Genomic DNA, 13829 nt, shown 5'->3' on the forward strand with positions numbered 1-13829 from the left:
CTAGTTCTGACCATTGAAAAGGTCTAGAAACAATGGCCAATTGAATAGCAATGAGAACCACTAGCGCTTCCACTGGTTGTGCCTCTCACTACCATTTACAACAAAAAGGAACTGGTCCTCTTGGAAAGATGACTGATTCTAAGCTTGAGGTAAGAACTTTATTAGATGAGTCTGGAATATCTTGCCTTACCAAGTTGCAAGAAAGTTATGAAAAAATGTATAGGGTTCTCCTTAAAGGATCCAGGTACCAACTTAAAGAGGATCCAACTCACCAAAGATGGGCTAAGTTGAGCACCTGTAGGATAATAAATGAAATGAATTGAAATATATCAAATAAATTTAAATCCATAATTTAGTATGATACCCAAAAAATGAAGCTCATTAATCACTTTTAAAGGATGTTAGAGAACCTATTTATTGTATTAAAAAAAAAAAAAAAAACTGATCTTGGTAACCAAAGTTAAGGGGAAGTTTCTCTTTATAGAATTTGCCTAGCTAACAAATGATTTAGGAATTATAGAATTAGGATATCAACATTTTGCAACCTACTAATGAATCAGTGGCTCTGAGCAATGATAACCAGTGACTGCTAACATCATTGTATCTATCATTAGAGATAATCAAACATTATGCACCTGTTAACAGAAATATAGTACACTACATACAAAATATTCTTGACAAAACAATCGAACCTAAATCTGGTCTAGCCTCTAAACCTAACTATCAATTTACAGTTTTACAATTACAGAGGAATGCATTAACCATTTTCACAAGACAAATTGGGGAACAGCCAATTTAATCAACAATAGCCTGCACACTCCCCTCTCCTAAAGTGCAGGTAAGAGAGGTGGTGGAGAAACCTATAGCTTATTTTTCCCTACATGCAAGCTTACCTATTTTATCATATTTAAAAATTCAAGATAGAATCATGTTCATTTCTTAATAGTATCACTGTAAACAGACCAGATTTCAGAGCTCTTAATTCACTTTGGAAACTTTTGGAAACAACCCAAAAATGGTTTAGACCATTAGCAGTCTAAAAAGTCTTTCCTTCCCCACTAGGTCTTCTAGGTTTTCTGGATTCAGAGGGTATCAGGGTATTGGTGACAATGGGTGCTAAATAAATAGAGTGTGGTGTTCTTACTAAGCCCTTTCCACCTCCTCTCATAAGCAATGGGTGACTTGGCTCATCCTTTATCTAAAGTCATTAGTAAGCAAGTAGATTACCAAAGAGAACCGAGGGACGTTTCCACTTTAGATAATTTCCAAAGCTGGATGAAGTTAATTAGAGTTCAGTTGTCCACTGCTTTCCTTTGCTGATCAGAGAGAGGCAAGCTAGTCATGGAGCTCAGAACCTCAGTCCATTGAGGAGGCATCAGCATAATGTGCTCAGTTTCTGTGATCAAGAAGTATTGAAAAAACCATCTACAGGTGGGGAAGATAAATCAGTTACTTAAAGTGATGCTACTTTAAGAGGTAAATCAGAACAGGAACTAGCAGGCAGTGACCCTTTCCTCTTAAACTCCAATGATCAGTCCATTTATGCCAGCTTTACAGTTCAAGCAAACTCAACTGGGAGTACAGAGGGTGGCAACAAAGCAGAGAAATGAGGAGGCCTTTACTCAGACTTGTAGATCACTTCAAATCCTGGATTCCCAACATTGTTACTTTTGCAGTTGAGGTAGTTTTGGGGACTCAAGGTTTAAGACTTCATTTTCTGGCCAGTGTAAAAAATGGCATGAACACTTGAAACTTTTGAGGTGTACATCCAGATAACGGTGTTTTTTTTCGGGGTGCAACTTCCATGAAAATTTAGAGACACAGATGACTCCCCATTGAGGCTTAACTTCTTTCCAATGGCAAGAAGGCTTTCTTGGAATATGGGAACATCTGTCCATCTTTAATTGGTCCAATGTTAAGAAGATAGTTGCTTCCCAAATCTACTGTCTGAACCACGTTAGAAATGATTTCAGATTCACTTACAATGTCTGACATTGTCACGTTGCAATGGTAGCCCAGGATTTCTTGTCGATGGCAGTATATATCTCCCATTGTCTGGCAACCTTCCAGGCTTGAATTTATCTTGACAGTTATAGCATCCTCCATGGTGACAGGAGTATTTCTGACCCATCATTCATTTACTACCACCTTGTCCTTGATGGGGCTAGCATTGTAGTCAAGAAAGAGTATTTGTAGAGTTCTGATAAGTATCAGGGTACTCCTACTCTCCATCACATGAAATTGGATCAGATTTGCACCTGCTAACATCATATGGCTCTGGCAAGGTTTTTATAAAAACAAAATGATGTATTTTGAAGCCATTTTCCTTTCCAAGAAGGTAGAATGGATGGAACTGTGCTATACATTCCTCTTTTGGACAGCAATTCTTAACTCACCAATGGGGAGCCAAATCCCTAGGGTTTTAGTTCTAAGACACCAGACTCAGCTAGTTTGTGAAGGCTTTGTGATACTTTGTCAGGATTATGCACTCAGGAGAGGTAGGCCCAGTTATCCAGGTGAAAGAAGTATGCCATGAACTACAAACCAATGTTGGTATAGCTAAAGATGGGTGTGTAGCTGGTGTACATGAAGTGCGGTCCTTGGGTGACCCTTGGCTCTTCAATGCCACCAGAACCCTTTGCTGCCCAAGGTCAGCACTGAAAACATGATCCAGTACATAAACACCTGAAACTTGGCCTTATCAAACCAGTGTGGCAGCAGACAGGTATGCAGGCTCAGCCAGGCTGGGGTGTACTTGCCCAGAGTCCTGAGCACCCACGCGGTAGCTTTGAGCTGCAGCAGCAGCAGCTCTGGGTTACTACCTGTGCCCTCATCTCAGGAGTGTCAGAGATCTGCAAATTAACAGAGACTTAATTAACTGATCCTAATGAATGCACCTTGTTTGGATCCTGATTCAAGCAAACAAACAGCTTTGCTATGCTTGGTTTTATTTTAAGGAAAGCATGACCTGAATGGTGTTCCCGAGGTAGATGAGATCTGCTGCAGAACCACGAATGCTGTGGTGGGAAGCTGGGGAGGGCAGTGCAGGCCAAGATTGCTGATGGGTACCTTCCCACCTATGCGATACTTGTCACAACCTCATTTATTATCCATTGTCTCAAATCTGCCCCTCAGGGAAATAATTTGGTCTAAATAAAATCTCAGAACGGGGATCCAAAAAAAGATTAGCTATATTAAACCATGCACTCCAATTCAACTAGAGATAAAACAAGAGAGAAAGGAGACATATCTCCAAATTCAATTCTCCTATCTTCAGTTATATTTTATGGAGAACTTATGTCATTCACAAAAGAGATGTAGTTCCCCAGGGGAGACAGCAGGTGTACATTTTCTCTCAAGGTTATTTAATTGCTGTCAGGAAGACATATGATTAACAAAACCAAATGCTGGAAATATGAAGTATAGACAATTTTAAAGTTGTTTATATAGTTGATTACAGTATATCATACATTGTGTTTATTTGCCATAAACCTGCCTATCACAAACTGTTTCCACACCTGTGCGTCGGCACTAAACAGCCTACTGCTTAGCTGTGTGTAAATCCCTGTGTGAGAATGGCCAGTAGCAGAAAGTAGCTTTCACCAATGGTCTCTCAGAGTCACTTCTCATGTACCAGCTTCATATGGGTGGCTTGAACCCATATGACTGGGACTGAGGCCTGCTGAACCATGGTGTCCTCTGCTTGGATAAGAGACCATTGAGCTCTATGCAAAGAAAACTGTATTAGCATGGTAGGCCTTTGGGGTTCCTGACTGTCCTCTATGACATTGCAGCTCAGAGTGAGGCCCACAGTCTGTCATCTATTGTCTACTGTGGAGATAAGCACAGGACTGAGAGGAAGTGTTTAGAACAAAAAGAGCCATTTGGCAGCAAACATTTTTGTCTGCTGAATCTTATAATTAAAAAAATGGAAGTTGAATTTTATATGCATCGGGTTTTTTTAATTTCACTTTAAGTTACTTTTATTGCACTTTCCCAAATATCAGTAGGTGACAGATTGGGGGGATGGGGAGTGACACCTTCCGCAGATAGTTTGAGAAGCACCACTTTACAGGGATGGCCACTGTGCAGGCCACACCCCAGGGCTTCACTTTGACAGAGTCATCCAATGGCAAAAATATGGACCCACAAAGATGGCCTCCCCAAAGGTCACTCAAAGGTGAGAAGCAAATAGGCTCTTCTACTGCTTAGCTGTCAGATCCACGCCAGGAGACGGCAGGTCTAATGAAACCATCCTAAATGAGCCCTAGTCACTGGAACTCAGACCTTTCAATATACAAAATAGCCAGTGGTCTTCTACTGTCTTTCACGTGATATATATTCTAATCTATACATGCACATGGGGGAATTTAGCATCAAGTCTATTTTCAAAGATTCCTTGTACGGTTGTGAAAATTTATTAATGTCTGATTCTTTATTAGAGTATTTTAAGACATCGTGTTGAATATGCTAGACAGTCATTAAGGAATAGAAATCTAATGACTGGAAAACAAAGTTCAGATACTGGCTCATAGAATATGGATGGAAAAATTATTAGTATAAAAATAGCATCAATATTGGAAAAAATGAAGATATTTTAACTTATGTTTGCATTTTTTGTTGTTGTATTTGGAAATTCATATATGTGTGTATGTGTGTGTGTGTGTGTGTGTGTGTGTGTGTATCTCCATCACAACACATGCATCACAATATAGATACATATTGGTCAGCTTTGTATCACTATAACAAATAGTTCAAAATCAGGTGGACCCAGTGCTTTGAGCTTCTGAATGGCACACCAGATGGCAATGGTGGGGGTCGGGGAGCATGTAGCAGAACAAACTGCTCACCTCATGGCTAGGAAGCAAAAGAGAAGAAGAAAGGGGCCAGGACCCCCACAATCTCCTTTGAGGCCACACTTCCAATGACCCAATGACCTCCCACTACTTCCCGCCTCCCTGTAGTCCTCCCAATAATACCACCCTGGGGAACAAACTTTTAACATGTGGACCTTTGAGAAACATTTATCTAAACCATAGTAAGACACTATCCAAAATCAACTCTTTTAACTACTAGTTTAAAGGTACTCCCCCCAAATATCCTATAAGACTAAGGAGCATTTCAGATATATTCATATATCTTACGCCAACATTGGGGTTTAATAGATGTTTGAATTTTACAATGTCTATATTTAAGAGAGTCCCCTGTTCTTCTAAGAATGAGCCTTCTTGGACTCTGAATAAGAGGAGCTGCTTTCTGGCCCCTCCTATCTCCTCTAGAGTAATCAGAACTGCTCCCACCACTATTGGCAACCAGGATCTCCACTTGGCTTTGGGATTGTCAAAAAAATGTTAATCACAAATGGATTTTCACTGCAGGTAGGGAGGGTTTAAAGAATTCACCCTGGGGAAACACAAATGGTGGTGTTGGGAAATTAGCTCCTACCTCATCTTTCCAAGGCCTTGGTCCCTTCACAGTTTCTGTGACCCAGCTGGTGCTAAAGTTTAGGGATAGCGGGTGGTTTCAAACCTATGTGATCAGGGAGTAAAACTTTTGTCCCTACTGACCAAAATTTCTTCCCACAAGTTGAAAACACAGTAGTAAAATGGTAATGTTAAATCCCAACCAATTAATATTCTTTGGGAGCCCATAACATTCCAGAGTCATGAATCCTCCCAGGAGCTTCACCCTAATTAGCCCTGAATCTCCAGGGAGACTTCTGCACATTAACTCTGAGGACCCTTAGAGGTGAGGTCATGCTCATAGGCCTCCTCCTAAAGGTTGAGAATTGCCAAGGAGGGAGAAGCCAAGCCAATAGCCAAAGGCACCAGGTGAGTGCATGAGATGCTAAGAGGAGGAAAATGTCTGTTACTTAGTGGGTGATTCCACAAGAGAGGCACTTCCAACTTCTCCCTCTTTCTCTCCCTCTCTCTCTGTGTTTTCATTTTCCTGCTTCAGGTTATTTGTACAAATGTCATAGGAGGACACCAGCCCCATTCACACCCTCGGGACGCTGATCATTCTATCCTCACGTTGGTAGACAGAGACCTCTGCTCTGGAGACTTTGTGGGCACTCGGGGAACCACAGACTGGGCCTTGGTTTGAACCTTACCCTGAACCGCCAGAGAACAGAGCCAGACACACGTGGCAAGGCTGGCATGGACATGCTTCATGAGCTTTGAGTGGGTGATGGAGAGCTTGATGTCCTCTGGGAACTTGGACTTGATTTCTTTGGGCTTTTGTGAGGCAGGACAGTCTCATCACATGCACTCAGGGCCTGGTGTTTGTGACCTGTATCTTCCTCAGGTCTTTTTTATGGCTCCTTGGCAAAATGCACCTGGTGCAGAAGCTTTGGGTGTACTCCCCTCAGATATCTTTGTGGTAAGGGGGTTTTGATGTCATTTATGTTGCATTTCCTGGGCCATCTGTGCTTGGTGTTGTTCTTAGGCTTAGCCATGCCTGCACAACCCCAGCCTCCAAAACCTCAAGGACAAAGAGGACCCAGTTTGTTTCCTTGTGAAGTAGGATATAGCTCCTTATAAAATGCCTTCAAAGAATTGTTATCGTATCTTCCCAAGAGGATGATGGGACAGATGTTAATATGTCCATTTTACAGATAAGAAAACCAAAGCTTAGGAAGAGCAAGCCCTTGTCTGAGGTCATACCTTGATCGAACCATCAGGCCTGTAAATGAAGTTCTCTGCCTTCAAACCAGTGCTTTCCTGCCTTTATAGCCTCCTGTGTGGTCTTTCTTTAGATTTTTTTTCCTTTTGGATGTTTCAAAGTCATCTCAAATTGAATGTACCCACAAGTGACCTCCTCGTTATTTCTTCAAATCTTTTCCTTTCTTCTATTTTCTGTACAAGGTATCTGGGCATCATTTCTGACATCCTGTCTCTCTCACTTTCCACATCCACGACAACACCAAGTCATGGTGATTTCACCTCCCAAATACCCTTCTTGCTACCTCTGATTTCACTGTCTGCTTCAAGACCTCCAGATTTTTATTTGTTAATAAGTAGCAAAGTGGAATATGTCCAATTAAGAAAGATGCCAGGAAGACAAAGTAGTTGGGAGGTAAGCTAGATTTTCTTGTGAAAATAAAGATATTGAGATTTCCTCAAAAGAATATAAGGAAAAATTAAGTTTATGAGTCACCGTTTTGCTTTACTTTATCAGGTGGTATTAATGGTAATCACAGAAATACTTTAAATTTGCATTTTAATTTCTCTGAGTACAACTGAGACCCTTTCTGGAATAAAGCAGTTTAAATTAAGTGTGTTGTAGTTTAAAAACAAAAGAAAACAACACTTTAGATAGATTATCTAATTTTCCTTTTACAACCACATTCTTAAAGACAGGTAAACAGATGCTATTATAATTTATAGATGGAAAAATGAAGTTCAGAAGGGCCAAGTGACTTGCCCAATATCACACAACCTAGATGAGAATCCAGTCCCCACGCCACATGAGTATCTTCGGTAGTAGGCTTACCACCCCCTCCAGTGCATTCTCTCACGTTTTAATGTGAAGGCAAAGGAAAAATAGAGAACAATATAGGAAATACACTGATTTAGCAGAAGCCTGTGGCACGTGCACTGTGACTCAGAAATCAACTTTTTGTTCTTGTTCTTTTTTCGGTTTGATTCTGCTTCCGCTCTTCCCCCTTCTCCTTCCTGTTGTCTTAGAGACAGTGCAAGTGCTCCAGAAATCCCAAAACAAAGATCTTAATAAATTTTCTTTATTGGTAAAATAACAATCCTGAGGAGGGAAAAAAATATAACCACAGTGATCAGAATGATGAATTTCTATGAAACCCTCTTGCACACAGATTCCTTTCGCCTTCGATACAAATCCTTCCTTAAGTGACTTAATATTACTGAATCCTGCTCTTCAAAATGTTATTTATTCTTATGGTTCCTTTTGGAACCAGAAATTCCAGGAACTCTTGCATTGTAAAGAAATTCAAGAAGCAATCTAAAGGGATTTTTAATTTGCTATTTTACATAGATTAGATGAGGTCACTGCAAAATGCCATCATTTTTCTCAGATCTCTTTTCTCTCCATTTTCATGTCATTGAAAAATTGACCATGAGTTTCCCCAAATCCAGGTCTCATGCTCAAAAACGCTCCTAGAAGTGAGGATAATGAGTTAGAAAATCTCCCAGTGATGCAGATGAAAATGAATGTTGGAGAAATTCCTGGGCAGCAGAAGGACTCCAGTGTTTACATAATCCCAATGTGCACACATGGCTTCTTCTACATTTTTCTGCTAAAGCTCACCTGGCTTTGCTCAAGACCCCAAATGTACTGAATTTTAGACAGCACCTAATATTTATTCATGCCATTGTCAAGAGCATCTTTGCAGTTCTTGCCAAGGTCTGTCATTGAATATGTTTATCCAGCTGCGTGGCAAAAGCATAATACACAGTCATCATTTTACTCAGTCACCTACTCAATATTTTCTTCTATGATTAAATTAACTCATAAATATTACACTTTTAATGCCAGAAAGCCATGGTTCATCCAGCCAGTTGAATGCTTGTTTGTCCATTTTCTAACATTGCCAGGCACTCAGTCATTTCATTATAGAATCTGAAATAATGAAAATCATTGCATTCACTTAACATGCACAATAAACAGAGCAGGATCCTTCCAAGAGCCCTTTTATTATGCAGTGCAAGGCCATAGAAGAAATTTTGCAAGGAGCGCAGAAGAACTGTGAAGGCTGGGTAGAAATGATTTGGGTATATAAAAACAAATCTGCTCTGATTGTCTAAAAACAAGGACAGAAATGCCGGCTGTATTTGCAGCTGGCCCAATTTCTTACTTAACCAAGTAGGATTTCAAATAAACACATGCATCTTGATGTTGCTTATATCCGATTCACTGACAGTCTCTGCTTATGAACCCTGCACGCTGTTTCCATGGACTATGGCATTTTTGAGACTCTTTCCTCTGAACATCCACACCCACTCTGGATTTTTAGAGCAGCCTAGAGTGACTTCCACTCTCATCTCCATCATGTTCAGATTGCAGCTCGAGGGCAAGAATCTGCCTTTGCCCTCTGATGCCAGCCCTGGTGACACCAACACAATGTGCATCCACTTAGATATCCAAACCCCAGAGGCAGAAGCCATTTTCCACAGGATCCTTATTGAATCACCTTCTGAATGAAATGTTTAGAGTGGCCCTGCAGGGCAGTTAACTTCTCTAGAATTATGTCCAAATTTGTTTGATCATTCTGGGAATAGCCTTGGTTAGCAATTGTTCATAATGTCAATGCTTTTGAAAACTTTTTACAGTCATTTTATTGTTTTTATTTCAAAAATAAAACTTAAAGGAGCTTGAAAAGTAGGTTTTTAAATGATCACACAATGGCCCGATTTCAGTGGTTTCAATTCTGTGCATTTTACTTTATGTGCACCCACTGAAATTAACCAAAATTAATCCATATTTGAACAAAGACTATGGATACAAATGAGCCCCTAGCTCCTGAGACTCCTCAGTGCAGTGCACCACTGACGCGTTTGGAATGCATTGGCCCTGGGAGGCGAAGAAGTTATAGCAAACAACATATGGGCTTTAAAATCTGGAACCATCCAAGACAGAATAAGAGAGCTATTTTCATTTTACTCCCCCTACCCCTCCCCTCTTTTTTTTTTTTTTCCTCCAGAAGATGACTGACTTCTGATCACATTTGATTCTCTTTAGAACTGGATCCTGAAAGAGCCAGGTTCCTTCAAACCTGCTGGTGAGTTTGCAGCCCTGGCCAACTATTACCTAATGCCTTTGTGTCATCTGCTTTCCTTGTTGTGAGAAAACACACGGAGGAAATGTGCAAGTCCACTGAATTGTTCCCAACTCTTTTATTCACCTTTCAGCATGCTAGTTCCTTCCCTTGGCGTTGATATCATTATGCATTTGTCAAAGATAGACTGTCACTTCAGAGCCTCTATTATGCGTAAGAATTGGCAGCAAATTTTGCCACTGGGATTTGCTTATATCCTCTGTATGTTATTGTACTTCTTTGGCATCCAGTAAATTCCGTACACCCACTTCTTTGATGTTCATTCCAGCCCCTAAATGTGGAAACAATGACTGAAATTTTGGATCAAAGCATCCCATAGATGGCAGGCAGCTCCGTCTCTGATAATTCACAAGAACGGAGAGTACCTCCCCTCCCCCTGCTAAAATCCAGGCGACAATCCTCCAAGAACAGATCTGTCTTTTCCAGTGCAAAGGCATGTGAGGAAGTTAAAAAAAAAAAAAAAAAAAAAAAAAATCAGTCTCGGATTTTAGTCACAAGAAAGATTAAACTGGGTAACTCTGTTGAAGCGCATGGTCATCTCCATCCACAGAGAAGGCTGAATATTGTTCAACTATTCACCCATTTCTTTTCTCTGGTGCTGTTCTAGCTAGTGATTGAACTGGGCCAGGCTTTTTTTCAGAATGGAACTGTCTTCAGATCTAATTTCTGTGTAATGTCAGCTGCACAAAATGGCCCAGATTTTTAAAATGAAGTTTTTGAAAAAGACTTGTAGTGCCCAGGAATTAAGGCATTTAAAAATTAATTCTGCAAAACCAGAACTACTGAAATTAACTTTTGCAAACTAGAATGCTGTCTGGAACAGTTTTCAATGTTTGCTTTTGCTTGACTCCTGGGATGCCAGTGCAAATAATGACTTCATTCCACCTATTTCACAGGTCAACTTTGACTCATAAGAGCAGTAGAGCAGGTGCCCCCCTCAGAGTGCTGAGAAGATGGCTGAGCAAATAGATGTGAAATCTTTGTGAGCAATGGTGGGGAGGGGGGCACTTTAGAGATCCAGGGCAATATATGCTTATGTTTTCACTTCTCCCCTTTGATATCCAGAATATGCTGGTAACAATTAATATATAAAGTTGGGAATGCTATGTAATAAGACATAGTGAAGAAATATAATGTTAAATATAGTGAAGAAAATAATTGAGGACCCTCATCCAATGTAAATTAGAATTACCAGTAGAGAGGCATCGTTGAGAATTGGGCTGGCTGTGCTGAATGGGGAAGAGAGTCACCTTACCCTGATAGCATGTGTTCAATCAAAAGGTAGAGAGCTGGGAAGGAAACTGCTCTTAAAATATCAGTTTCAAATTGTCCCACTAGATAGGAAGTTTTTACTGCGAGGTGTGTGCAACAGTGACATCTAGTGGTTATAGAGATAATAACAACTGTATATCATTTAAAAATATTTTTAAAGTTTTATAACCAAATATTCTGTATTGTTCAGTGCTGTCTGCATGCCTTATCTGGCAAATATATATGTCAACAACTCATTATGTGTTACAAATAAAGCAAAACATAGTCTTTATTTACTAAGTAGTTTCCAAAGACTAGTTAGTGTTTGGTTATTTTCCTGGTTTTACCTCTGCTAAAATTGTAGTAGGGCTACTCTCCAAGGGTCTCTCTCACTCTGCTAGCACACCTATGTATTTTCACAAGCACAAATGAGGTGGTGTGTATCCTGCACACCCAGGAAAAACAGACTGCGCTTTTCAGCACTGTGCACCGGAAGACATCTGTGACCCTAAGCACTCTTATTGTTACAGAATTACATGAAGAAGTTCAGAAAGATTTTTCCAAGTTATTGAAGATGAGGAGAAAGACAAGAAGGAAAAGAAGAAAAAAACAAAAAAAAAATAAAGAAGAGGAAGGAGAGGAGAATGAGCAAAAAAGCAAGGAAAGAGAGGAAAGAGATGAAGAAAAAAAGAAAGGAAGGAGGAAAGGAAGAGAAAGAAAGAGACAAAAGAGCAGGACCACTCATTGATCTTTATTAAGTTTTGGCAATTGGCTTATTAACATACCAAAGAGGAAAATCAGAGGTGTTAGCCTCCACCACAAATGCAAATAAGTAAATAAATAAATAAATAATAAAATAAAATAAATTGTTTTAAATTGTACTCCTTCAACTGACAGGTAATTAATTGAGTGAAACAAAAAAAAATTATTAATAAAAAATCTGGGAACAGCTACCATTGCTGCTATAGAACATGCCACTTGTACAAAGATGCTTAAAAGGCATCTCCAGCCCTGTGCTACGAAGGAACTCTAGCAGAGCCTGAGACGTCCTATCACCCTATAAGTTGTTCACTCCGTGTCAATGCTGAGCACACCAGTGACCACTTATAAATCTTCCACTCCTTCAGAGAGCCTGCCATCAGGCATGCTGCTTCTCAGTCTTAGACTTCGTAAATATCAGTTTCCCCTTAACCACCTTCCTCTTTTAAAAAGTTCTGGAAAGGGGAAGAACTTTCTCCTCCTTGCTAAGGGGGCAAAAACCAAATAAAGAAACAAAACACCTACACAACTCCAATAGAAAATACTAAAAACAAGATATGATTCCATTTTTAAAAACCCTCCAAATTCCTTTAGATATCACACTCCATAGGGACCAGACCAAATGTGTCTGATTGAAGGAAACTCTATGCGCAGAACCTGTGTTTTTATTAAGCACAGAGCACTAGGACAAAGAGAAGGAATGACTTCTTTTCACTCTGAGAAATGATTCCCATTTGTGTCAGGGAGAGTTAGGGGAGAGATGCATTGAGACTGAGCAGGTGATTCTGCAGCCTTTAACTAGTTTGCTTTGCATTTACAAAGCCTTTGAACTGCAAGCTGGATTATGCAGATTCCGGAGAATGCCTCCCTCCTAACACTGCTCAGAGTATCTTCACCCTGAGATTCCCCTGGCTTCCAGCTTCTCAGTCATTTTCATAGCAGGACTTTATCAGGAATATATGGAGGATTATTCTGCTTGTGTCTCACTTCTCCTTTTAATTCTGCAGGAGTCTGGCTGGCCCAGCTCTTATCTCATGCACCCAGAACCCTGATCAGATGATTTTTGGAATCCATCTGGAGCCCCTGGAGAGTAAAGGTGGAACTTTCCCTTAGCACATAGGGGCCTCCTGTATTAACATCTCCACGACCACGCATTACCAGCTCCTGCCAGTCTGAGGAGCAAGAGGCTGGCATGAAGAATCAGTTCCTTCTTTCCTCCCTAAAGGAAAAGATTGCTCTGCAGAGCTTTCTTCAGTGTTTTAGGAACAAAACTTTATATATATATAAAAAAAAATAAGCAGGTGTATTGTGTGTACATCCTCTCCTGGCCCACAGCTTTACGTATAGTTTTACTACAGTATATAATCTAATAATCCATTTAATTTCTTTAGAGAGATGTTATATATACAGGTGGCATTTGAATGGAATCACATGCCATAAACCTGTCTGCCCCTATCGGAGCTCAGAATGCAGAGGAAGAATCTGTTTTACAGGCCTTCTAGAATTTTTACATGGTCAATTGGCTGGTTTTTGTATTCTGGAACATATCAGAGCATCTGCAGAAAAAAATACATATAAATTCTATAAAATGGTGGCAGGATTTCTGATTTACTGGTAGTACTGGCTTGAATTTTCACAAAAATATTTAGCTATAGGACAATGTATTAGGTGTATTCTTAAAGGTAAATAACTGCAGCCAATAAAAGTTCGGCCCATAAAGGGTCCCATCTTCTACTAGTTTTCTGCACCGAGAATTACTACCAGTATAATCATGGCTCCCTGCACACTAATATTTCCTCTGATACAGTATGATCAATGTTGTGGAAAAACATTTATTATATTTCTTCTAGCTACTTAAAGGCATTACTGAATTATGGGCATCGCAAAACGAATCCACTGTGCATTTTTTCTTTATGTGACGTTTTTACAATCTTCATTTTCTGCTTTGCAGCCACTGAGCTATAGAGATCCACACTTCGTCCCTCTTACAACTGCCACTGCGGCCACC

General features: G+C 40.0%; 1 pseudogene; it reads right to left on the reverse strand.

Moving 5' to 3' along the window:
* Positions 1 to 1540: 1540 nt before the first annotated feature.
* Positions 1541 to 13829, reverse strand: part of LOC124979487 (tissue alpha-L-fucosidase-like) — a 132416-nt pseudogene continuing 120127 nt past the window's right edge.

The sequence above is a fragment of the Sciurus carolinensis genome, chromosome 3 (genome assembly GCF_902686445.1).
Source record: "Sciurus carolinensis chromosome 3, mSciCar1.2, whole genome shotgun sequence".
In the NCBI taxonomy this organism is placed as follows: domain Eukaryota; kingdom Metazoa; phylum Chordata; class Mammalia; order Rodentia; family Sciuridae; genus Sciurus; species Sciurus carolinensis.